Source organism: Amblyraja radiata, chromosome 49 (genome assembly GCF_010909765.2).
Source record: "Amblyraja radiata isolate CabotCenter1 chromosome 49, sAmbRad1.1.pri, whole genome shotgun sequence".
Taxonomy (NCBI): domain Eukaryota; kingdom Metazoa; phylum Chordata; class Chondrichthyes; order Rajiformes; family Rajidae; genus Amblyraja; species Amblyraja radiata.
Genome location: NC_046004.1, coordinates 3,026,811 through 3,053,398, shown reverse-complemented (window position 1 = coordinate 3,053,398; position 26,588 = coordinate 3,026,811).

Genomic DNA, 26,588 nt, shown 5'->3' with positions numbered 1-26,588 from the left:
GCTCCTGTTAGAGTGAGGTGCAAAACAGGTGGGAGTAAGGAAGCTCGGATGACGAACTAAATTGAGCCTCTGGTAAGGCAGAATGAGGAGGCAACGGACAGGTATAGGAAGCTGGGATGACATATATCCATAGATGAGTTTTGAGATCTGAGGGGCATATTTAAGAAGGCCATGCTGACTATACCCGATCAGTAGGTTTACGACCTTGGCCATCACCCGCGGTTGTGTACACAGATGGCCACACTTTTAGCTCGATTATTGCAACCCTTTCTTCCTAAATTACTGATAGAAACCTTTGGAACTTCGCTTTCCCACATATGTCAGGAATATGTCATGTTCTCCTTTTGTTCTCCGGATTTCCATCCGAGGTGCATCCATCCTAGTGTGCTCCGTGTAACTCTCAAGGCATTCAATTGTTACCAGTTGCCGATACCTGACACGCAGTCTTCTCCTGACTAGAGCTTCAATGTCCCTTGTCAGCCAGAGTTCTCTCGGCCTGCCGACATCAGCTGAGCTGGACAACATTAATAGCAATTTACTCACCCTGAACTCTCCCTTTCTCACTTTGAAATGCCCCTGCCAGTCAACATTTGTAAGTTGCAAGTTGAATCAGAATGTGCATATCAACAATGTTCGCTTTTAAATAGTTGATGAGTTCAACTTTTCATTTTAAACGAGTATAATGGTTACTGGTACCAAGCTCCATCCCATAGACCCGTGCCAGGTTGCCGGTTGTGTGTGTGTGTGTGTGTGTGTGTGTGTGTGTGTGTGTGTGTGTGTGTGTGTGTGTGTGTGTGTGTGTGTGTGTGTGTGTGTGTGTGTGTGTGTGTGTGTGTGTGTGTGTGTGTGTGTGTGTGTGTGTGCGCGCGTGTGTGCGTGTGTGTGTGTGTGTGTGTGTGCGCGCGCGCGCGCGTGTGTGCGTGTGTGCGTGTGTGCGTGTGTGCGTGTGTGCGTGTGTGCGTGTGCGTGTGCGTGTGTGTGTGCGCGCGCTCATCTGACACTGAGCGGCAATGGACGGCATAAAACGCAATGAGATTAATTTATGTTACACAGACGCAATTATTGTAGAAATACTAATCACGATCATAAAATCTGAATTACTGCATGGGGTTGGTATAGGAACATGCAGAGTAGGTTGGGGCTCTATTGCTCGGAGGGGTCATCTTATTAATGTTTACAAAATCATGAGGGGAATAGATCAGGAAGACGTACAGAGTCTCTTGCCCTGAGTAGGAAATATGTTATAGGTATCTAGGGGACAACGTTTGCACACCAAGGGTGGTGGATATGAAACAAACTGCCAAAGGAGATAGTTGCGGCAGGGACTATCCCAACATTTAAGAAACAGGTAGACGGGCACATGGACAGGAGAGGTTTGGAGGGATATGGACCAAACGCGGACAAGTGGGATTAGTGAGCTAGGGCTTCGATTAGGGCAAGGTGGCCGAAGGGCCTGTTTCCGAATTGTATCACTCTATGACTGATACTCTATAGACTAATGTGCTCAGCCTGCTAGTGTTCCATCTACCTTCATTCCCTCCACGCTGATGTGCTTATCTCATGAACTGTACTGTTCTATGTCCTATGATCCATGAAGGCTGGACGCGCAACCGGGGCCGGTGCCGGAATCAGATGCGATGGTGGCAATAATTACAAATAGCACAAACAGCAGAGGTCCCAGCTCTGTTCGCTGCGTTTCCATACGTGACAGAGAGCTCCAACCGGAAGAGTTACATTCAAGCATAGCCGTCTGTATCCTCCGAATAACACAGTTCCGAATACATACGATCGTCATCGTGAATCCGATACACCTTACTCGTCTAGATCGCCCTTACACGAAGGACCTTATTAAAAGCCTGACGAAAGTCCATGTACACAACATCCACCGCCCTATCGTCACAAATGTCCCTTGTCATCTCCTCAAAAATCACAACCAATAAGACACGATCTGCCACGGACAAAGCCGTGCTGGCTAATCTCAATGAATCTATTCCCTTTCAAATGGGAGTAATTCCTATCTCAAAGAATTCTCTCCAATAGTTTCCCTGCGATTGATGTGACGCTCCACGGAATATTTTTCCGCAGATTTTGACTCCCTATTTCTTCAACAAGGGAACAACAGTGACCGCTCTCACGTATTCTGGGAACTCACCTTTGGCTGGAGAATAATCAAATATAGTTGCCAAGTCTCCATCAATCTCCTCTCGTGGCTTCCCAATAGTCTAGGATAGATCCCGTCAGGCATTGGGGTCTTATTCACCTTAATGGTCTTCAAGAACTTCCGCACCACCGCCTTCTAGATCATAACATGCCTTACCATATTTGTATTTTCTACACTAATATTACTATCCTTCAACCCCTTCTCCTCGTAGATGCAAAGTAATCCTTCAGTTCCCCACTTACGTCATCTGCCTCCACGAATACATCCCACCTTGATATTTGAATGGTCAAACCTTCCCCCTTCCACTCTCTTATTTCCAGAAGAAGTAATGGGATTTTCCTTAATCTGCCTGCTAGACATTTCATGCCCCGTTCAGGTCTCTGTAATTGTCCGCTTGAGTTTCCGACTCGTTTTATATTCCTCCGCGTCAGATGCTTCCTTCTTAAACCTGATGTCCTTTTCCTTTGTCACCGTTTAGAAATCGTGGACTCATTGGTGATCATTTCCAATGTTCTATAGATTCAGGATCAGGTCCTGGGGATTGGGGGATAGCTAATGTCATCCCACTTTTTAAGAAAGGCGAGAGAGAGATAAATGGGAATTATAGACCAGTTAGCCCGACATCGGTGGTGGGGAAGATGCTGGAGTCAATCACGAAAGATGAAATAGCGGCACATTTGGATAGCAGTAACAAGATCGGTCCGAGACAGCGTGGATTTACGAAGGGGAAATCATGCTTGACTGAACCTCTTGATATTTTTGAGGATGTAACTAGGAAAAATGGACAAGTGAGAGCCAGTGGATATAGTGTGCCTGGACTTTCAGAAAGCATTTGATAAGGTCCCACATGGGAGATCAGTGGGCAAAATTAGGGCACATGGTATTGGGGGTAGATCGCTGACATGGACAGAAAATGGATTCGCAGACAGGAAACAAAGAGTAGGGATTAACGTGTCCCTTTCAGAGGGACCGCAGCTATTTACAATATATATTAATGATTTAGATGAAGGGTTTACGTAACATTTGCAAATTTACAGATTACACAAATCTTGGTGGCAGTGTGAACTGTGAGGAGGATGCTATGAGAAAGCAGGGTGACTTGGGCTGGTTGGGTGAGCGGGCAGATGCATGGCAGATGCAGTTTAATGTGGATACATGTGATGTTATTCACTTTGGTAGTAAAACAGGAAGGCAGATTATTATCCAAATGGTGTCAAGTTGGGAAAAGGGGAGGTACAACGGGATATGGGGGTCCTTGTTCATCAGTCAAAGTAAGCATGGAGGTGAAGAAAGCAAATGGCCTGCACCTATTTTCTGTTTCTATGTTTCTATGTTGGCCTTCATGACATGAGGAGTTGAGTATATGAGCAAAGAGGTACTTCTGCAGTTGTACAGGTCCCCAGTGAGACGACATCTGGAGTATTGTGTGCGGATTTGGTCTCCAATGTTGAGGAAGGACATTATTGCTATTGCGGGAGTGCAGCGTTAATTCCCGAGGTGGCGGGACTGTCATTTGCTGAGAGAATGGAGCGGTTCGGCTAATATTCCGGAATTTAGAAGGACGAGGGAATCTTCTTGGAACATATAAGACCATTAAGTGTTTGGACACGCTAGAGGCATAAAACATGTTCCCGGTGTTGAGGGAGTCCCGAACCAGGGGCCTCAGTTTAAGAATAAGGAGTGAGCCATTTAGAATGGAGATGAGGAAACACCTTTTCACAAGGAGAACTTTGACTGTGGAATTCTCTGCCTCCGAGGGCGGTGGAGGCCGACTCCCTGGATACTTTCAAGAGAGCTCTAGATAGGGCTATTGAAGATTGCGGAGTCAGGGGATATGGGGAGAAGGCAAGAGCGGGGTACTGATTGTGGATGATCAGCCATTATCACATTGAATGGCGGTGCTGGCTTGAAGGGCAGAATGTCTTACTCCTGCACCTATGGACTATTGTATATTGTCTATTGTCCACCCTATTCGTCATCCACTGACCCTTTAGATTGCGATTCTTATCTCACCTCTTCACTGGAAAATACTGATACTGCACTTTGATCAGAAGGCCTTTTGATTCTGACATGTCACCTATGGACCCATTCCCCAAGAAAGCAGTTTCCTTCAACATCCAAACCTATTCCTGTTCAAAACACACTTCCGCACTTGTCCCGCGCATCTCCTTTAAACGCGAAACTTTGCCATTCCTCACCCAAGAACGGATTACCTGTAATGTGATTCGAAAAAACTCTGGCAGGTTTGCAGATGAAGTGATTCTAATACAATGCAGATTGTTTTCTCGATATCAATGCAAATATTAATCAAAGTTAATCGTTCTATTTCACTAGAGCGCATATTTAAACCGAGAAATATCACACATAAGATCGAGGGCAAACGATTGTAGAGAACCGTTAGCACTGTGACGCGACGGCCGTATTTTCCGTTCAGCCAGAGTAAATGCAGAAACAAGGAATTTCGTATCGGTACAAATATCAGAGATGAAAAGAGAATACAGCGTGAGAGAAGGAGCTAAGAATACAGGACGCGTAAAATATGAAGTCAGAGGAAGCCATATAGGTGGAAAGGAGATTGAAGCAACTGCAGATGCTGGTTTACACAGAAGTTAGACGCAAAATGCTATATAACTCAGCGGGAAAGGCAGTATCTCTGGATGGGGTGGGTGACGTTTCCGGTCGAGACCATTCTTCGCACTAAAAGTCATTAGAGAGGTATACACAGGGATAAGGAAGTGTCAGGTGTGAGAACGAGACATCAGAGGGGATGAAATTGAAGGAAAATGTAGAATAGATCATTGTTAGTCAGGAGAAGGTGACAATAAAGAAAACAGAGATGATGTAATCGGGGACAGTCAGACTGGTCGGAGAACCGGGAGGGCGGAGGGATGGAGAGGGTACAGGTTTGAAGGAGGTGGGAGGAAATTAATGCCCGTTCACGTTGCACACAACAAAGAGACGGGGGGGGGGTGTAGGTTGTATGGATTTGTAGATCCTATGGATTTGAAGCATAAAGTATGTGCCGGATATTAATGATTGAAGAACAAAGAGGTCACCTACGAACCAGTCTTCAATGTCGAGCGCGCGACATAGGAAATATATAGGGGATAGCAACTAACAATACATTGGACATTGGTATCAAATTTAATTCCACGAAGAGTCCTGCCCAAGATGCCCGCTCAGGGTGGAACCTAATTTACGGAATAGCGCGGTCATGTGAAATAATAGATTGAGGGGCGGCATCATATCCCAACTCCAGTTCTAGGCAACTGCCGCGCGGGTGTCACGAGTTTAACAATAATACGCGGTAAATATGTAAGCGCGTTCGTCACCTCCAGCCTGAACTTCCTCTGTGTCATCCCGTAGATACACGTGTTGGCGCAGGAGCTGATGTGCATTAGCAAGATCCCAACTTCATTGGCGATGTAAGATGGGCTTGTGTGATCCCCACCCGCGAAATTCACAGTGACCTGAGTGCAGACGAAGGTGACAGCTACCGTTGTTCACAGCAGAATGAAGGCGCCGGATACGGTGAACAGTAACACGATGGATTTCCGCCGATTCTCCGTCTCAGAGTCCTTACTATTAATTGCCTTCAGGCGACGGCGAACTCGGTTGGCCACTTTGATGTTCCTGACCGCCAGTCCGTTGAACAATAGAATTATTAGGAAGGGTAGTAAGGGGAGAGAGATTGAACACATCCACGAAAAAAGCAACCACCAAGTGGAAATGAAGTAGGCGCGTTTGGGTAGACACCCCCATTTCACGTTGTCCACGATGAAGCGTGGCACGTGCATGAAATAGAAGGGAATGTACTTTATGCAGCCCAGCACGCACAATGACCGTGACGGCCGTCCTATCCGTGCAATATGTGAGTCTCAGCTTAGGGCAGGAAATGCTGACAAAACGATCAAAAGTGAAGGACATGGTTAACCAAACGGAAAAGTCCAGAGTAATGACCCGCAGGTATATGTTGGATGGACAAATTGCGCTGAGGGAGAAGAAGGAGTTAGGGGTGTAGTACATGTAGATTTTCCACATTAATACGTGAGACATCAGAACGAGGAGGTCGGAGATTGCCATCGTCATCATGTACCGGGTGATTCCTTTGGAGAGCCCGCACTTTCCCCGGTACAGGACCGCTGCCGTCAGTATGTTTGCTGGAGAAATAATAAAGTACAGCGAAATTAATATTTAAATGGACTACCGATGTAACGGAGTTATGGTTGTTGTTGGATCTTACCAGTCTTGCGAACAACGGGACTAATCAGAAAAACATTCAGAGGAATAACTTTGCAACTATACATGGCGTTCAAGAGCAATGCCATGTATATTCCAAAAAATCATTCTTAAAAATAGTTGTTGGCTTTTGCAAACTCCCCAAAGCGTTCGGGGATATCTGATTAATAATCATCAATTTGAACTTTCGCCTCTGTTGTTTTTTTTACCCTGGAACAAATGAAAACATATTCAGAACATCCTGGATATACGCAGAAAGTAAGCTGGAACCAGCTTAAAATTTTCTGCCACAGAAGGTAGTTGAGGCCAGTTCATTGGCTATATTTAAGAGGGAGTTATTATTATTAAAGCTTTATTTCAGACACAGGTCCATATAACACATCAAACAGTACAAAGAATTACAAAGATACATAAAAAAATTGCATATTAGCCTAAAATATATATAAGCTATTGCACCAATGCCGTCTTAGCCTAGAAGTGAATCTATAGCAACTTTTCAGAGGTCTGACTAGGGCTTCAATTATGTGGTTCTCTGATTTGTCCAGGCGACACATAAAACAAAACATCAGCTGTCTTAAGAGTGCCTCACAGGTTGGCACTCTAGTGGACACAAACAATTGACTGGTACTGTGCCACCTAGGGACACGAAGTAGCAACCTCATTGCATCATTGTATGCAACCTTAAGCCTCTGCATACTATTTTTCTTATAATTAGACCACAATTGAGCAGTATATAACGGTGTGATGTAGGTTCTGAACAGGGAACACTTCACAGAATCAGAGCACATATAAAACTTCCTTATAAGCATGTTGGCTTGAAGATAAATTTTACAGCGCTGTCGGTAGAGGTCTTTGTCATCCTTCCAGTCATCAGATATGACATGACCTAAGTATTTAATTTCCTCACACACAGCAAGAGGACTGTCTGACAAATAAAAGGTCGGAAAAGTTGATTCCCTGTCCTCAGCGCTTCTAATTACCATTATGCGGCTTTTCTTAGCGTTATACTTAATGTCATAATCAAGGCCATACTGAGAGCACACCTTCAGCATCTGCTGCAGCCCAGCACTATATGGACAGAGCAGGACCAGGTCATCTGCATACATCAGATGATTAACAATAGTGTTGCCCACAAGACAGCCAGTTTTTAGCCTATTTAACTGATTTGACAATTCGTCCATATAAACATTAAATAAAATAGGAGACAAAATTCCTGCTTGCGTTGTGGCTAAAGGGATCAGGAGGTATGGAGAGGTAGGTATGGGATACTGAGTTGGATGATCAGCCATGATCACATTGAATGGCGGTGCAGGATCGAAGGGCCGAATGGCCTACTCCTGCACCTATTTTCCATGTTTCTATGTTTCTATGTTTCAGGCGTTCAGGTCCAAGAATCATCAGCTGGAATGGCGGTGCGAATCAGCGAAAAATGGGTGGGATAGAGACAAAAAGCTGGAGTAACTCAGCGAAACATGCAGCATCTCCATTCCTTCTCTCTGCTGAGTTACTCCAGCATTTTGCGTCTATCTTTGGTTTAAACCAGCTTCTGCACTTCCTTCATACGCATATTATGGGGGGTTTACAAAAGCTAGCATCAGCGGCGCTATAGATCTGCCACTGCCGGTGCGTGCGATTCCGGAGGCTTTGTGCGGGGGTGGGAGGGGGGGGGGGGGGGATTAAAATGCTGGTTTGCATTGGTTGTCGGAGAGGGATATCCTCGGCCTACTAGTTGATGAAGAAAAATCGTTCGGGCTTCGGTTCGCAGGTTTAAAACAAATTGCTGGACGATTTATTTGCAGAAATTAAATTTAAACTCGACTTAAAACGCATTCAACGCCTTCAACATCACGGATCGCAATATCAGGACAAAACAAAAGGTATGTCGTTTATTTAACATATTATTTTGCTTTTTGGTGTGGCTTCATTTTTATCCCATGATGCGAAAATGTTATTTAGGCCCACACACGAATCGACCGTGTCTTGCCTGCCGATGTTGGCTTAAAGTTACGGCCACGCAACATTCCAATCCATCACATTCCTGAAACATCCAGTATCAAGATAATTAAATTCTTTTTTTTTTTGCACAATCATGTCATAAGAATATCTAATTCATCTCTATTTTGTGTTATTGTATATAAATAAATACATGACAAAGTGAGATTTAAAGATAACTAGACCGGACTTCCGGTGTGGCCATGTTGTGGTGAGGGCACAATATTGAGCTCAGCTCCCCGTAAATTGCATAAAAAGCCTTTTTAAAGTAGGGAACGATTTAGAAAAATACTCACCGAAGGTTGCTTGGTGTCGTGGGAGTGACATCATCATAAATCAACAAAAAAATCGGAGTTTAACGGGACCTTTAGATGAGAAAAGGAAAACTCACACGAGGACCCAGAAAAGCCACCATCAGACTTCAGGTTCAATGAAGATTTGGAAGCTCTTCAATCAACTGTTTCATATCGAACAACGGAAAGCTCAGAAGAAGAGTCAATTCCTCAACAAGCAGTATTTGAAATGGCTACAAGAGGAGAGGCCAAAGAAAAGGAGAAGGAGCTAAAACAGCTGGAACAAACGGTAAGAGCAAATCTTACTAAAGATCTTACCAAAGGCTTCTCCGAAATGTTTGCCAGTATTAATACTACACTAGAGAACAATCACTGCAAACTGGAAGTTAATTTATCCAAGAAAATTGATGCTGCTCGAGAAGAATCAAGGGAAATGTATACTTCTCTGAAGCAGAAACTCAATGAATGTGATCAGAGAACAGCACTGGAATTTTAAAGACTAGAAAGTGATTATAAAAATAAATTTGATATGTTGATTGAAGAGATGAAACAGTCTGACTTTTTTTTTTTAGTATGTTTTAAAGTGTGTATTAATGTTTTTTTGTGTGTGTCTTGTGTGGGGGGGGGGGGTAAGGGGGAAACCGCTTCGGTCGCCTCCTCCATGGAGAGGCGACTTTTTCCACGTCGCCTTCCCCGTGGCCTAACATCAAGGATCGGCGCGGCCTTTCCCGGAGACGTGCCCGGGGCTTCAGCGGCGGGCGCAGCGTGGACTCTCGGCGTGGAGCGGGTGAACCCTCGCTGGGGCTCGCTGGAGGGGAGCGCTCCGTTTCGCTGGCCAGGGGCAGCCGGCAGCCTGAAGTCGCAGCCTGAAGCCGCGGTCTGCAGAGCTCCAGCTGGTGCGGCGTCTACAGCCCGGGATCCCTCGTGGGGGACCCGGGGGAAGAAGAAGCCATCACTGCCGGCCCGCGGCCAACTTCTACCGCGGGGCCGGCATGGACTTACCATCACCCCTAGAGGGGAGCTTCAACCGCCGGCCCTGCAGCCTACGGTGCTTCTGGCTGCGGCGGGGACTTTAAATCTGACAGCCGGCCTGCGGCCTACAAGAATCTAAAGCCGCGGTCTCCGGTGAGGAAGAGCCGATCCTGGACTGACTTGACTCTGGTCCTGTCCACGGGGGGGAAATGGAGAAGGACTGGCCAAATTTTTGTGCCTTCCACCACAGTGATGAATGCTGTGGTGGATGTTTGTGTTACATTTTGTGTGTTCTTTATTATTGTATCGCTGCTGACAACCCAATCCTTGCCGGATCACTGCCGGTCGACCGGTTGGTGCAGAGAGTAGCTTTGAATGTTTGTCTCTTCGTTGATTGTGTCCCTTTCTTTTTTTAAAAGCTACTGTAATGCGCCCTTTAAATTGCCCCTCGGGGATGAATAAAGTGCTTGATTGATTGATTGATTGACATCGTGACAGAAGAGTTCACAACTGAAATGAAGGAGATGGCTCGTGAAATATCGATTCTGAAAAAGGAACAAAGTGATAATCGGGAGCAATTGATTAAATTGACGGACAAATGTCAAGATTTGGAGGCGAGGTCAAGAAGAATGAACAAGGATTGTAGGAGTAAAGGAGGGACGAGAGCAAGGAATTGATATGTCGGTGCTTGTCTCCAAAATAATTAAAGAGGTCTTTAAGTTGAAGGAAAATGTGAGGATTGATGTGGCTCAAAGAGTCGGTCCTCCCCGAAGAGAAACAAATGCTCCCCCAAGACAAATTATTGCGAAGTTCTTAGATATTTCAATCCCGGATAAAAAAGTCCTGAAGATGATACCACACGGTGAGAGGCTTATATTCGAGGGAGAGTCCGTGAGATTCTATAGGGACTACCCTCGCGAAGTAATGGAGAAAAGGAATCAATTCAAAAAAGCAAGCAACACTTTGCAAGGAGAACGAGGGATAAGATACGGCCTCAATCAATAGGCCGTATCAATAAGATACGGCCTATCAGGCCAAGATGTTTATTTCTTACAAAACAACTCAACGTTCATTCAGGGATCCGGAGAAGGCACTTAAGTACGCACAAGAGATTGTACAGAAAATTGAGAAGGATGATGATTAAAACTTTCAATAAAAGTCTGTACTACAATTAAAATGGCGGACCTGCTTCAGACACTAACCAGACAGCCTTATCTCAATGGAATGTGTTTTCAATGACAGAGTTCAGATTTCACCATGAACGAAAAGTTACAAGATAAGCAACTGAAAGAGGCTGAAGAAAAATAGCAGAACTGATATTATGGACTGAATTTAAAGCTTTAACAATTATAATGAAGATTAAATAGTAAAGAACCAACTAATTATATGAAGCTTAGTAAATTACTAACAGTTAAATAATTCCAATAGATGAAATGTAAGGAAATATATCCTGGATGTATTCTAATACTCAATAACTAATGAAAATAGGTATAAGAAGATTATAATTCTTTAACCCTGTAGTAAAGGGGGGGGGGGGGTGTTAAGGATTTGGAATGGTTCCAAAGGTTCCGACAGGAAGATGGTTACTATTAAGATAAGGGAAATTAACCCTTGGAACAGGCTGGTAATTAGGTGCATCTCTGAGTATAAGGACAAGGCCTGTCCTTATGTCTTATGATTTCATGAGTGTAAGTAAGGAATAAGAATTATTGAATTATAGAAGGTTTAAAGTTTGGGTATTTAAGAGATTACGTGGAAAAGTAATGATGAGGATAATTTTTTATGATGAAATTTTGGTTGTTGTTTTTTTTTTTTGGCTTGACTGGTTACATTTTTTTTTCCCCTTTCTCTATGTAGGTTAAGATTTTTGGCTATATTAAGGGGAAATGGCATGATATTGTCTAGGACAGCTTAATTTGGGGGCTGAGCTCAATGTACAATTCCATCGGCTGAAGTCAATAATATTCGGGCCACCTTAGGTGGCAACGAGAATTTAAGGTATCCATTTTTGATACCTTAAAATCACTCTTTTTTAAATTATAATTCACGGTTATATGGTTTACTTAATAATCGTATTCTGTTTTTTCTATATATTTTCAACGCACTTCTTTTTTCTTCCTATGGAGGTTCAATAGACGGAGGAGATGTAAAATAACGCTAATAGGGGACGGTTACCCCACACCCAAAACCTCAAGGTATTTAACCACACCACATGAATTAAAACTAACAAAACTAATTAAGAATGCAAGACATTAGGGGAAAAAGGAATGGAGGAATCAAATTTTGTAGTTGTAACATTAGGGTGCGAATGATCCAATTAAAAGGGGTAAGATTATGGCTCAATTAAAATCTTTAAAGGTGGATATTGCGTTTCTACAAGAAACGCATGTGAAATTACAAACATAGATGAGACTAAAAGTAAATTGGATAGGCCAAACGTATTATTCGTCATTTACTTCTAAAGCTAGAGGTACGGCTATTATTATCCGGAAAGGTATACCATTTATATCAAAGAACACTATATCTGATAAGGAAGGAAGGTACACTATAGTGGCAGGAGAAATTTATTCTACACCACTGACACTGATAAATATTTATGCACCAAATTTTGATAACCCCCAATTTTTAAAGAAAATTACGGATATAATAGATGAGTATAATTACCAAAATGTAATATTAGGGGGGATTTTAATTGTGTTATAGATACATATTTAGATAAATCAATAAAAGTAAGGAAGAGTAAGGTTAAATCTAAAACTAGTGAATTTTTAAACATATATATAAAAAACACTAATATAACAGACGTATGGAGAATAGTCAACCCTACGGGAAGGGAATACTCATTTTACTCGGCGGTACATAAAACTTATTCGAGAATTGATTATTTTTTAGTGGACACAAAATTAATTCCTTGTACGATTAACCCTAAATATCACAATAGCATTATTTCTGATCACTCACCATTGACCTTTACTTTAAAACTTGAGGGAACGCCAGGTATAAAATCGTTTTGGCGTTTTAATACACAGTTAATTAATAATCCACAAGGTTATGAGTATTTAAAACAACAAATGAAATTCTTTTTTGATACAAATGAGACACCAGACATCTCACCATCTTTATTATGGGAAACGTTTAATGCATTTATACGTGGAGTTATAATCTCATATCAAAGTTACCAAAATAAAAAGAACTCCATAGAACAAGAGACTTTAGAAAAGGAAATTAAAATATTAGAATTAGATAACGCAAAAGATCCAACTATAGATAAACATAATAAGATCACATTATTGAAATTTAAACTTAATCGAATATTATCGGCAAGAGTAATAAGATTATTTCAGATCACAAAACAGGCACAGTTTGAATTTGCTGATAAACCACATAAACTTTTGGCTAGACAATTGAAGAAACAGGAGAAGGAAAAGACGATTACTAAAATCAAATCAGAGAATGGGGAACTACTAACGTTACCCCAGGATATTAATAAAAAGTTTGCCCAATTTTATCAAAACTTGTATACGTCTAAAACTAAAATAGAAGACAATATAATTGTAGATGTTTTAGATAATTGTAATCTGCCAAAATTGGATATTTTGGAACAAGAGGAATTAGGAGCACAGATCACAAGGGAAGAAATAAGTGAAACAATAAAAGAGCTGAAAAATGGGAAAACGCCAGGACCAGATAGTTTTAATAATGAATTATATAAAGGTTTCCAGGAGTTAATGGTACCACGGTTATTTAAGTTATACAAATATGCCTTTACCGAAAATAAATTACCAGAAACATTAGCCGAATCCACAATTACGTTAATACCTAAAAAAGATAAGGACTTAGAAGAACCGGGCTCATATAGAGCCATATCACTCCTAAATACAGATCAGAACATTTTAGCAAGAACTTTAGCAAGAAGATTGAGTAAATACATTAATAAATTGATAAATCCGGACCAAACGGGGTTTATACCTAAAAGACAATCATCTAACAATTTGAGACGCCTTTTTAATATAATGTATTCATACAAAACGGAAAAAGAAGACTTGTCAGTTATATCTCTGGATGCAGAGAAAGCATTTGATCAGGTAGAATGGCAGTATTTATACAAAGTACTCCAAACATTTAATATGGGAGAGAATTGTATCAGATGGGTTAAATTACTATATGATAAACCAATGGCAAGAATACTAACTAATAATATATTATCTTCAAATTTTCAATTATCGAGGGGCAATAGGCAGGGCTGTGTTTTATCTCCCCTGCTATTTGCACTTATGATAGAGCCGCTTGCTGAAAGGATAAGAAGGCATCCAGGTATTCAGGGATATAATACTAAGGATACTATTAATAAAATATCACTATATGCAGATGATATACTTTTATATATTACAAACTCCCAAACGAGCATCCCGAATTTATTAAATCTAATAGAGGAATTTGGCTCTTTCTCCGGTTATAGAATAAATTGGAATAAAAGTGAAATTATGTCATTAAAACCCCAGAAAGCGAATCACCTATTAAAATTTCCATTTAAAATCGCAACGGAAAAATTTAAGTATTTGGGTATTCAAGTTACTAGAAGATATAAATCATTATTTAATGCTAATTTTATACCATTATTAAATACATTTGACTCACTGATTACATTTTGGAGAACGCTCCCACTGTCACTAATCGGCAGAATAAACGCTATAAAAATGATAGCGCTACCACAAATAATATATTTATTCCAATCTATACCGATATATATACCAAAACACTAAGAAAAAATTAGACTCGAATATTTTTAATTTTATTTGGGATTATAAAGCACATAGAATTAAAAGAAATAACTTGTGCAAACCCAAAGAGGTGGGGGGGTTTGCATTACCTAATTTTCTATACTATTATTGGGCAGTACATATTAAAAATATAATTTATTGGTTGGACAGTTCTGCTCAACAGTTGGAATGGATAAGAATGGAGAAAGAGGATTGCGCCCCCTACGATCTAGAGCGATCATTTTTTTCCCCAATAAAGCTGAAGAATATGTTATATAAGAATAATCCAATTATACAAAATACAATACAAATCTGGAAACAAATAAAATTAACTTTAAAATTAAGAAATTTATCAGCGTTAACACCAATAGTGAATAACCCAGTATTTAAACCATCTGGTATGGATAAAACATATAAACAATGGGGAAAAGTGGGAATTAAAAAGGTAGGTGATTTGTATGCATTTGGGAAATGTATTCTCATTTCAACAACTAAAATCAAAATTTAAATTGAATAATAATCAATATTTTAAATACCTACAGGTATGTGACTTTATGAAGAAATATATACCAAGATTCCAAAGTATAATTTTAGACTCACTGGAAGAAGTAAGAATGTCTTTATTTATAATAATGTTTTTATTTATATAGCACATTTTTAGTCAACTTGCATTGACCCCAAAGTGCTTCACATAATTACATCCACACACACAGGCAAAGGTGGGTGAAGTGTCTTGCCCAAGGACACAACAGTATGCACTCCAAGCGGGATTCGAACCAGCTACCTTCCGGTTGCCAGCCGAACACTTAGCCCATTGTGCCATCTGTCGTCCATTGTGCCATCTGTCATCCAAGTAATGAATATCAATGCGGAGTCAACAAAATTAATATCATACTAGTATAACAGTATTTTAAATATAGAATTACCATCAACAGAGGCAATTAGAGAAGACTGGGAAAAAGATTTAATGATAAAAATCTCAAAAGAAACATGGGAAACATATTTGATACATATACATAAATGTTCGATCAATGCTAGACTTAACTTAATTCAATTTAAAATATAACATAGATTATATTATTCCAAAACTAGGTTGAATAAATGTTATCCAAATATTTCTCCAATTTGTGATAAATGTATTTCTCAAAATGCCAATATTACGCACTCATTTGTCTCTTGTTCAAAACTTTATAAATTTTGGTGTGATACATTTGATATATTCTCAAAGCTATTTAAGACAAAAATGGAACCTAACACTAATGATTATATGTGGAGTAAGTAGAGATGGGAACAAATTAAATACACACCAAAACTCATTTTTCAATTATGGATTAATAACAGCAAAAAAACATACTTAAATTTTGGAAAAATGCTAATATACCAACATTTAAAATGTGGATCAGTAATATGCTGGACACAGCACATTTGGAAGAAATGAGACTCCTCCTAATAGACAAACAAGACCTATTCTTAAGGAGTTGGTCCCCATTTATTGATTTATTGGATTCATGTGGTGACATAGTATCATGAAAACCAACAGTTTCAGGTATGGGTGAAAGAAGATTTAGAATATTAAAAAAAAACATCTCACTGTGGCAATGGAATAATCTCCCTCCTGCTTTACTTCTTCACTTATTCCTTTTCTTTCACTTTTTCCTTATTGGTTTTTCACCCACACTCATTAATCTACTCTTCACTTTTCACAACCTCTTTTTCTTCTCTCCTTTCTCACTTCTCTCTTTTAAAAAAAGGGAATGTGTACAGAGAATGTAATATGTTAACATCGTTTTTGTGTCAATGCATTGTACTCACTTCTAATAAATAAATACAAATTTAAAAAAAAAGATAACTAGACCAAGTGCAGACCCGTTGGGTCTGTTTCCCCAACGCGCGTTACCATTTAACAACCCTATAACAATGACAGCACGGAAACAGGCCATCTCGGCCCTACAAGTCCGTGACGAACAACTTTTTTTCCCTTAGTCCCACCTGCCTGCACTCATACCATAACCCTCCATTCCCTTCTCATCCATATGTCTATCCAACTTATTTTTAAATGATACCAACTAACCTGCCTCCACCACTTCCACTGGAAGCTCATTCCACACCGCTACCACTCTCTGAGTAAAGAGGTTCCCCCTCATGTTACCCCTAAACTTCTGTCCCTTAATTGTGAAGTAATGTCCTCTTGTTTGAGTCTTCCCTATTCTCAAAGGGAAAAGCTTGTCCACATCAACTCTGTCTATCCCTCTCGTCATTTTAAAGACCTCTATCAAGTCCCCCCTTAACCTTCTGCGCTCCAGAGAATAAAGACCTAACTTGTTCAACCTTTCTCTGTAACTTAGTTGCTGAAACCCAGGCAACATTCTAGTAAACATTCGCGTTTGTGGAGGGGGGGGGTGGGCTGCGGCATCACACTCACACTAACCACCCTCCAAACACACAGGTGGGGGAGGGGGGGAGGGAGACGGGGTGGGTAGAAGGGAGGGTGAGAAGAGGGTAGGGAGGGGAGAGGACGAGGAGGAAACTGGAGAGATTTGGGAGGGTAAGTAGAGTGGGGTAGGGGTACTACCTTATGTGGCCGAGAATTCCAGAGATTCACGACTCTCTTTGTGAAAAATGTTTTTCTCATCTTGGTCCTGTGAGATTTAATAATCACAAATGCTCTTGAGGCAAATTCAGACAAAGAAGTGTTTTTATTAATTTCATATTCTGCAGAATAGGTGCCTCTCCTCTGATGTCCCCTAGAGGCACACCGAGGATCGGGATGTCTTCTATATTTATACATTTCTTTTCATTATTATCACATTCTCATCTCTCCCCATTGAGCTTCTTCCAATCATAACATAAAGCCCAGATTCCCACGAGAACGTCGTGGAACGCCCACCCAACGTCAAAGGCACCTCCCCTATCATGCATCGCATGTGCATTTAAACTAGGCATCTTGTCATAGTGGGCGTGAGTACATATTCATATAATCTCATCAGGCCTGCCAGATCTGTTTGACCGTATGTACGTTCTCCCTTTCACTTACTTCTTTCAAAACTCCTGCTGAAATATTTCTATTGCTACTTTTTATCTAGAATTTCTCTCTGTTCTGTATATCGTTACTTTCTATTCTACTAGTAGTCTGGCTTCTGCTGACACCTTATTTATTTCTAAGTTATTTTTCTATCCCTAGTCTAAATCAACCATGGCTGTTAACTCTTTCCTCACAATCCATCCTTTTCTTTTTTGCTACGCACCCTTGATTTACACTATCTCCTCCTTTTCTAATGCTAGCAGAAGATTCTTCGCCTCCATATCCTCCTCTCGCTAGTCATACTGTGTTCTGAAGGCCATTATGGTGGCATCACTGTTCTTCGTCAGGGCTGTTTCTATCAATCGCTGAGCCAATCCCCGTACGCAGGGAATGATACAACATCCGAACAAACACAGTAACCCCACCATGACTATTACTGATGTTAGGGCTGATGTAAAGATGTGCTTCCATTTCCCAAACCAGAAGTCTAGAAACCGGTCCAGGAGGTGTCTACTCCAGAGTTCTCAGCCAATTCGATAGACAGAGAGGTGAGACCTGCTAGGGCTCTTGATACTGACCCATCCGGAGCAGTGTTGTTGGGGATGAATGTGCAACATTGTTCGCCAAACATTACACTCACCCCTTCCTTCTCAGCCAGTAGCATGTCCAAGGCCATGCGATTTTGCCAGGCCATTTGGCTGGTAGCTGTCAGTTGTTCCGCTAATCCTTCAACTGCATCTCGAGTGTAATTTATAAAGCGTTGTTGATTGTAGTATAAGTAGTTGATCCAGTCCACATTTTTATTAACTGTGGACCACCAGAAGATTATGGACTCAAAGCCCGCAGCTATCTGATTTCTGGCTTTAAATTCATCGGGTACCCCTCTTGGCACCCCTATCACATCTATATAGATGTGTGTGTCGAATGATCCTCTCACCTTTGGCTTCCTTTATCGAGTTCTACAGTATGTTCTACTGCTATGGTGAAGGGCATCATCAGTTGTATGAGGGTACAGGTTCCCGTCCATGACCCCGGTAACCGGGGCTCTACTGACTATCTGCTTTTTCAGCCAGGAGCTATTGAACAGTGGCCCCTGTTCCTCAGCCGTTATATTATACGTCTTATTGCAGTTGAGCACCTCCCCCATGTCCTGTCCCTCTGGGTTATTTCTTGTATAGCACTCAAACCCCTCCTCCCCAAAAGGAATGGTAAATGGAGGAGGTCGAGGGTCTTCCCTTCGGCCCTTCGTATTGTTGTTGCTGGCCGGAAATAGGTAATGATGACTCTGGCATATCACATTATTTGGTAAGAGGGGATTCGTGAATAGCTGTAGTATACATGTCATAGCCCTAGGTGTTTTATCCCAATTCAGGGGAGATGGTACTGGGACCACCTGAGGCCTAGCTCCAGCGCAGGCGTAACAATTGGTTCGTTGCATACTTCTGGCTGTGTACATAATCCAGGCAAGCCAGGTGTTGGCACCTTTCCCCCCTGTTGGTATTCCTTTCTTATATAACTGCCTTAATCCTGTTTCTCCTGCTACTTTCATTATCTTCAGATCCTTAGACTCACCTGGTGGTGCTGGTGTTGCCCCGGGATCTCTATTTTGACTGTCATCTATCTTGAACACCTCTCCCCTATCCTCGTATCTTCCCATCTTCCCATCTCACTTTACTTCTATCTCAAACTTCAGACATACGTCCTTCCCTGTTGTATCTGCACATATCCAATACCTACCACTTTCCTGTATTTGGACACTCTGTTTGCTCACATATAACCATATATAACCATATAACAATTACAGCACGGAAACAGGCCATCTCGACCCTTCTAGTCCGTGCCGAACACGTATTCTCCCCTAGTCCCATATACGCGTCCTGGCAATTTCTCGTTCGGATTTTGACATACTCTCCACCTATCAGTTTGATAGGTGGTCCGATGCCACCCATATTTTGATGAAGTAAACACCGCGTGCCAATCTTTACAGGGATGGGTGCATACATGCATTCTATAGCCGCACCACCATTTTCCTTTACATACATTAAATGGGATGGCGGTGGACCTTCTATTCTGTGGTATTGTGATTTTTATGCATGTTACATTACTTACAAGTTGGGTAACCACCCAACACACGATCCACCAACACGAAATCTTCATTTTTCCTGCGGGTTCTTGGTAAATATTAAAGTCAATGGTTCTTCTCCTTTGCGCACAGTCCACGGGCTGATATCGTCTGGTGGGGCCTCCACATGACCCTTAACTCGACTTGCGTGAGTCCACCCTTTCTCTTTTGTTCGTACTGCTGTCTCCGTGATTAGTAATACCAAGTAGGGTCCAGTCCACTTAGGTTGCAGCTTTTCTTCTTTCCACGTTTTTATTAATACCCAGTCTCCAGCCTTGACTGAGTGAATCGGGAAGTCCAGTGGTGGGCTCTGGGCCAGCAATTGTTTAATTTTTAGTTCTGCAAGAGATTGGGACACTGCCAGTAAATAGTTCCTCAGGAACACATCGTGCCCTTGTATTGTTGGGACTCCTTCTACCTTCCCTAAGTATGGGAGCCCGAATAACATTTCCTATGGTGATATCCCTATGTCTTTTCGAGGTGCCGTTCGGATTCTCAACGGGGCTATCGGAAGGCACTTAGTCCAGGGGAGTCTCGTTTCCTCTATCAACTTGGTGATTTGGGTATTTAAGGTGCCATTCATTCTTTCCGCCTTTCCTGAGCTCCGGGGATGCCATGGTGTATGCAATTTCCATTCTATTCCCAGTGCTTCACATATCATTTCATGTGTTTTGGAGGCAAAATGGGTCCCTCTATCTGAGTCTATTGTTTCCACAATCCCATATCTGGGTATAATTTGTTCTAATAATATCTTGGCTACCGCCTGTGAGGTGGCAGTTGCCGTGGGGAATGCCTCTACCCATCTGGTGAAATGGTCCACTACCACTAACAGGTACTTCCATGTTCGTACCCGGGGCAGCTCGGTAAAATCTATCTGTATTCTTTGGAAGGGCCTAACTGCTAATGGTTGTCCTCCTCCTGGGACTGCTCTCATGATTTTCTTATTTATTCGCTGACATATTACACAGCCCCTTATGACTTGTTTGGCCATGGTAAACATCCCACAGCAAGCGTAGGTTCTGAGGAGGGTGTCACAGAGGTCTTGTGTTCCCCAATGGCTTTGTCCATGTAATCTGGCTAATAACTCACTCATTATTTCTTTGTTCAATAGCTGCTTTCCATTTGGTGTCCACCATTTCCCATTTGAAGTACGCTGAGCCCCCATTTCTTTCATGTTTTCCTGTTCTTTCTCACTAAAGATAGGTATATTTTCCTCTGGTTCCCTTAAACATAGAAACATAGAAACATAGAAATTAGGTGCAGGAGTAGGCCATTCGGCCCTTCGAGCCTGCACCGCCATTCAATATGATCATGGCTGATCATCCAACTCAGTATCCCGTACCTGCCTTCTCTCCATACCCTCTGATCCCCTTAGCCACAAGGGCCACATCTAACTCCCTCTTAAATATAGCCAATGAACTGGCCTCGCCTACCCTCTGTGGCAGGGAGTTCCAGAGATTCACCACTCTCTGTGTGAAAAAAGTTCTTCTCATCTCGGTTTTAAAGGATTTCCCCCTTATCCTTAAGCTGTGACCCCTTGTCCTGGACTTCCCCAACATCGGGAGCAATCTTCCTGCATCTAGCCTGTCCAACCCCTTAAGAATTTTGTAAGTTTCTATAAGATCCCCTCTCAATCTCCTAAATTCTAGAGAGTATAAACCAAGTCTATCCAGTCTTTCTTCATAAGACAGTCCTGACATCCCAGGAATCAGTCTGGTGAACCTTCTCTGCACTCCCTCCATGGCAATAATGTCCTTCCTCAGATTTGGAGACCAAAACTGTACGCAATACTCCGGGTGTGGTCTCACCAAGACCCTGTACAACTGCAGTAGAACATCCCTGCTCCTATACTCAAATCCTGTTGCTATGAAAGCTAACATTCCATTCGCTTTCTTCATTGCCTGCTGCACCTGCATGCCTACTTTCAATGACTGGTGTACCATGACACCCAGGTCTCGCTACATCACCCCTTTTCCTAGTCGGCCCGTTTGCGGGGTTCGGTGAGCCGCGGGACTGTTGGTACCATCGCCCGGTGGGGAATCTCCTCAGCGCAGAGGGAGAAGAGGAGGGAAGAGACAGTAACCCTAAGATTTTTGCCTCCACCACAGTGAGGAGGTGCTTGGAGGATACACTGTGGTGGTGTTAATTTGTGTTTATTGTTGTTTATTATTGTATGATTGTATGTATGACTGCAGGCACGAAATTTCGTTCAGACCGTAAGGTCTGAATGACAATAAAGGTATTCTATTCTATTCTATTCTATTCTATTTAGATAATAGTCTGCTTTCCTGTTTTTGCCACTAAAATGGATAACCTCACATTTATCCACATTATACTGCATCTGCCAAACATTTGCCCACTCACCCAGCCTATCCAAGTCACCTTGCAGCCTCCTAGCATCCTCCTCACAGCTAACACTGCCCCCCAGCTTAGTGTCATCCGCAAACTTGGAGATATTGCCTTCAATTCCCTCATCCAGATCATTAATATATATTGTAAATCGCTGGGGTCCCAGCACTGAGCCTTGCGGTACCCCACTAGTCACTGCCTGCCATTGTGAAAAGGACCCGTTTACTCCTACTCTTTGCTTCCTGTTTGCCAGCCAGTTCTCTATCCACATCAATACTGAACCCCCAATGCCGTGTGCTTTAGGTTTGTATACTAATCTCTTATGTGGGACCTTGTCGAAAGCCTTCTGGAAGTCCAGATACACCACATCCACTGGTTCTCCCCTATCCACGCTACTAGTTACATCCTCGAAGAATTCTATAAGATTCGTCAGACATGATTTACCTTTTGTAAATCCATGCTGACTTTGTCCAATGATTTCACCACTTTCCAAATGTGCTGCTATCCCATCTTTAATAACTGACTCTAGCAGTTTCCCCACTACCGATGTTAGACTAACTGGTCTGTAATTCCCCGTTTTCTCTCTCCCTCCCTTCTTAAAAAGTGAGATTACGTTTTCTACCCGCCAATCCTCAGGAACTACTCCAGAATCTAAAGAGTTTTGAAAGATTATTACTAATGCATCCACTATTTCTGGAGCTACTTCCTTAAGTACTCTGGGATGCAGCCTATCTGGCCCTGGGGATTTATCGGCCTTTAATCCATTCAATTTACCCAACACCACTTCCCGGCTAACCTGGATTTCACTCAATTCCTCCAACTCCTTTGACCAGCGGTCCCCTGCTATTTCCGGCAGATTATTTATGTCCTCCTTAGTGAAGACGGAACCAAAGTAGTTATTCAATTGGTCCGCCATATCCTTGTTCCCCATGATCAACTCACCTGTTTCTGACTGCAAGGGACCTACATTTGTTTTAACTAATCTCTTTCTTTTCACATATCTATAAAAACTTTTGCAGTCAGTTTTTATGTTCCCTGCCAGTTTTCTTTCATAATCTATTTTTCCTTTCCTAATTAAGCCCTTTTTCCTCCTCTGCTTGTCTCTGAATTTCTCCCAGTCCTCCGGTATGCTGCATTTTCTGGCTAATTTGTACGCATCATCCTTCGCTTTGAAACTATCCCTGATTTCCCTTGTTATCCGCGGATGCACTACCTTCCCTGATTTATTCTTTTGCCAAACTGGGATGAACATTTTTTGTAGTTCATCCATGCAGTCTTTAAATGTCTTCCATTGCATATCCACCGTCAACCCTTTTAGAATTAATTGCCAGTCAATCTTGGCCAATTCACGTCTCATACCCTCAAAGTTACCTTTCTTTAAGTTCAGAACCATTGTTTATGAATTGACAATGTCACTCTCCATCCTAATGAAGAACTCAACCATATTATGGTCATTCTTGCCCAAGGGGGCACGTACAATAAGACTGCTAACTAACCCTTCCTCATTACTCAATACCCAGTCTAAAATAGCCTGCTCTCTCGTTTGTTCCACTACATGTTGATTTAGATAAATATCCCGCATACATTCTAAAAAATCCTCTTCCTCAGCACCCCTGCCAATTTGATTCACCCAATCTATATGTAGATTGAAGTCACCCATTATAACTGTTTTGCCTTTGTCGCACGCATTTCTAATTTCCTGTTTGATACCATCTCCAACTTCACTACTACTGTTAGGTGGCCTGTACACAACACCCACCAGCGTTTTCTGCCCCTTAGTGTTTCGCAGCTCTACCCATACCGATTCCACATCCTCCAAACTAATGCCTTTCCATTGCGTTAATCTCCTCTCTAATCAGCAACGCTACCCCACCTCCTTTTCCTTTCTCTCTATCCTTCCTGAATATTGAATATACCTGGATGTTCAGCTCCCAGCCTTGGTCACCCTGGAGCCATGTCTCCGTGATCCCAACTATATCATAGTCATTAATAGCTATCTGCACATTCAACTCATCCACCTTATTACGAATGCTCCTTGCATTGAGACACAAAGCCTTCAGGCTTGTTTTTACAACACTCTTACCCCTTATACAATTATGTTGAAAAGTGGCCCTGTCTGATTTAGCCCTGGTTTTGTCTGCCTGCCACTTTTACTTTTCACCTTGCTACCTATTGCTTCTACCCTCATTTTACACCCCTCTGTCTCTACGCTCACACATTTAAGAAACCCTTTCCCTTTAACTCCATCCTCCACTATCCCATTCGACACCCCACCCCCCTTATTCAGTTTAAAACTGGTGGTTTGAAGGTCCTGACATCCCAGGAATCAGTCTGGTGAACCTTCTTTGTACTCCCTCTATGGCAAGAATGTCTTTGAGCATTGGGCATTGTGACATCACACGATGGAACGTCCACCAGGGGCTGGGGCTCCTGCAAAGGCATATGTAAATGGATCCATTCCGATTGGACATATGTGAACATTGGGCATTGTGACATCACACAATGGAACGTTCACCATGGGCTGGGGCTCCTGCAAAGGCATATGTAAATGGATCCATTCCGATTGGACATCTGTGAGAATCGGGCATTGTGACATCACACGATGGAACGTTCACCTGGGGCTGGGGGGGGAGGAGGATTTGATTAAAAATGTGTACATAAACACGACGAAATGTAATCAGGAGTGGATACTTAGAAAGAAAAGTGAAATCTCTACCGAAATTGAAAAGATCTTGGCGATTCTGCCTCTGGTTTCGGCGTAGCAAGGAATCAAAAGAAGAAAGGCAGCCGGCAGCCGGACGAACGGACTGCCGGCTGCTGGCTGGGTCTGTTTCCCCAACGGCGTTTGCGGGGGGGGAGACTGAGGCATCACACTCACATTAACCACCCCCCAAACACACAGGTGGGGGGAGGGGGGGTGAGAAGAGGGGAGGGAGGGGAGAGGAGGAGGAGGAAACGGGACAGATTTGGGAGGGAAAGGAGAGCGGGGTAAGGGGTGAGAGAGGGGGATGGGGAGAGAGATGTGGGTGAGGGGGGGGGATGTGGAGGGAGGGGTGGAGGGAGGGAAGGGGAGAGGAGTGGGCGGAGAGAGGGGAAAGAGTGGGGAGGGAGAGTGGAGGGGAAAGGGGGGAGAGAAGTGAAGTGGAAGAGAGGGAGGAGAGAGGGATGGGGAGGGGAGAGAGATGTGGGGGGAGGGATGGGGACGGAGAGGAGGAGGGAGGGGTAAGAGTGTGGAGGGAGGGGGAAGAGTGTGGAGGGAGGGGGAGAGAGGTGGGGGAGAGGGGGAAAGAGTGGGGAGGGATAGTGGGAGGGGAGAGGTGGTAGAGTGGGGATGGTCAGAGGGGTAGAGGGAAGGAGTGGGGATGGAGAGGGGAGGGAGGGGGTAGGGAGGGGTCGAGAGAGGAGTGGGGGAGGGAAAGGGGTGGGGTGAGGGAGAAAAGTGGAAGAGTGGGGAGGGAGGGGTAGGGGGAGTGGTGGAAGAGGGACAGAGGGGTAGGGGTAAGGGGGCGGGGGGAGAGACGGAAGGGGATAGGCTAGAGAGTGAAGGGGGTGGGGGAGAGAAGGATGGGTGGGAGAGGGAGAGGGGTGACAAGAGGGAAACTTAGAAACATCGAAATCAGGTGCAGGAGTAGGCCATTCGGCCCTTCGAGCCTGCACCTCCAGTCAATATGATCATGGCTGATCATCCAACTCAGTATCCTGTACCTGCCTTCTCTCCACACACCCTGATCCCTTTAGCCACAAGGGCCACATCTAACTCCCTCTTAAAGATAGCCAATGAACAGGCCTCAACTACCTTCTGTGGCAGTGAATTCCAGAGATTCACCACTCTCTGTGTGTAAAATGTTTTTCTCATCTCGGTCCCAGAAGATTTTCCCCTTATCCTTAAACTGTGACCCCTTGTTCTGGACTTCCCCAACATCGGTTTCTATAAGATCCCCCCTCAATCTTCTCAAATCTAGAGAGTACACGCAGAGTCTATCCAGTCTTTCTTCATATGAAAGTCCTGACATCTCAGGAATCAGTCTGGTGAACCTTCTCTGTACTCCCTCTATGGCAAGAATGTATTTGAGCATTGGGCATTGTGACATCATACAATGGAACGTTCACCATGGGCTGGGGCTCCTGCAAAGGCATATGTAAATGGATCCATTCCGATTGGACATATGTGAACATTGGGCATTGTGACATCACACGATGGAACGAATCAAAAGGAAGAAAGGCAGCCGGACGGACGGACGGCAGGCGGCAGCCACATACTTTTAATATATAACTAGACCAAGTGCAGACCCGTTGGGTCTGTTTCCCCAACGGCGTTTGCGGGGGGGGGGGGCTGAGGCATCACACTCACATTAACCACCCCCCAAACACACAGGTGGGCGGAGTGGGGGTGAGAAGAGGGGAGGGAGGGGAGAGGAGGAGAAGGAAACGGGACAGATTTGGGAGGGAAAGGAGAGCGGGGTAGGGGGTGAGAGAGGGGGATGGGGAAAGAGATGTGGGTGAGGGGGGAGTGGGGAGGAAGTGGAGGAGGGAGGGAAGGGGAGAGGGGTGAGTGGAGAGAGGGGAAAGAGTGGGGAGGGAGAGTGGAGGGGGAAGGGGGGAGAGAAGTGAAGTGGAAGAGAGGGAAGAGAGAGGGATGGGGAGGGGAGAGGTGGAAGAGTGGGGAGGGTCAGAGGGG